General features: G+C 60.8%; 1 protein-coding gene across 1 annotated transcript in view; it reads left to right on the top strand.

Annotated features, from left to right (window-relative positions):
- The window catches only part of PHACADRAFT_204113 (uncharacterized protein), an 8,904-nt gene extending 7,810 nt beyond the window's left edge, over positions 1-1,094 (top strand). Inside the window, exon 13 of the mRNA XM_007390345.1 lies at positions 617-1,094. The gene's annotated coding sequence lies outside the window, so the exon portion shown is untranslated. The remainder of the gene's footprint in view (positions 1-616) is intronic.
- Positions 1,095-1,497: the final 403 nt, after the last annotated feature.

The raw sequence follows: 1,497 nt of genomic DNA, 5'->3' as shown, positions 1-1,497 counted from the left end.
CGACGTCTCCGAGACCGCCTCTGTGTCCGAAGCGCGCGACCTCAGGCGGAGGGACTCGACCGCCTCGTCGGTGCTCCTCGCCGACCAGAACGTGGAGCAGGTGCAGCGCACGCGCGTGGCGAAGCTCTCGAGGCACTTTGGCACGAGCATCCCGCCCGAGGTCCTGCACCGCGCGACGTCACCGCCGCCATCGAGCTCTTCGGCGCTTTTGCCTTCACCGACGGCGGTTCTTAGCTCGGCTCAGCTCCCGCGACGCTCGTCGTCGCTTCGTCGGGTGCGGCGCCGCCGGCCTGCCAGCCTTGACATTCGACCGATTCCGGGCATCGCGCCTCTGCCGCACAGTCCTCCGGGCTCGCCGTCGGAGCAGACGAAACCGGGAGGCAGCTTGAAGCGAAGCAGATCTCTGTGGGCCAAGCGGCCAAAGGAGTATGAGGATGCGATGGTGAAAGACGAGGACAAAAGCGAACCCGAGTTGACCCTGCCGCGGCCAGTGTCGTTGAGCGAGAAGCAACGTGTGTTGAATGTCAAGCGAGCCCGGAAAATGGCGCAGGTGCGTGCTTCTATCATTTCTCATGTCTAATTATCTGACTAGACCGCTCTATCATGTGATCTACAGCTTTTTGGCGACAATCCACCGTCCGCGCTGTTCCAGGTCACGAACTTCGCACCTGGGTTCGCTGAGGACGGTGACGGGACTGGCCACCATAACTCCGACGGCCATCGCTATGAACGTGACTCGCTTGCCACAATCATCTCGATCTCGACGACTTCTCTCTCCCCAATGCTGTCAGCAACGGGCAAGTCGAAGTTGCGCGATTCGTTTCTTACAACCTCCTCCGAGATATCGGGTCTAGTCCTGACGGGGGATGAAGATGACCCGAGGAAAAGAAGAGGTCTGTGTCCCAAGAGTCGGAAGACATAACAAATCAGGCGCAGAGCTCGACTGTCTCGATCCTGAGTCCACTGCCGGTGACACCTGGGAAAGGAGTTCACTCCAAGACGAACCCAATGCTGAGCACGTCTAGCAGATCCCTTCAATCTAACCGCACGCTGTCTACACCCCAGTCTACAGGGTCACATCTACCGGAGACGCGTCCCACACCACCACCTTTCACCAACCTCGTCTCAACACCGGCGATGCGGCCTGCGACGGCACCACCCTCGTCACCGGCGCCGTCCGAATTTCAGACGCGTAGACGACGAGCAGCGAAGCTCTCCAAGTTCTTCGGCGTCAAAGTGAACGAGCTGGCCGGAGCGCTCTCTGCAGACTCTCCGCCCGAAGCCTCGACCCGGAAGACGTCAATAGCGCTAGAAGGCCCGCGGGAGCGTTCGCTGTCCGGCGGGCTCGGTCACCACACCTCGGTAGTGGTGGCAGAGGCGCGCCGACGGCGGTTCCTGGGCCTGGGTGACGAGGACATAGAGGAACGGGATCTGTCCGAAGTCATCGACCAGCTGCGCAAGCTGCGGTCTTGAAACGCTGGATCCCGAAAAAAAAAA

Source organism: Phanerochaete carnosa, assembly GCF_000300595.1.
Source record: "Phanerochaete carnosa HHB-10118-sp unplaced genomic scaffold PHACAscaffold_1, whole genome shotgun sequence".
NCBI lineage: Eukaryota > Fungi > Basidiomycota > Agaricomycetes > Polyporales > Phanerochaetaceae > Phanerochaete > Phanerochaete carnosa.
Note: the sequence above shows the minus strand (reverse complement) of the source record. Positions and strands in the feature narration are given on the sequence as shown.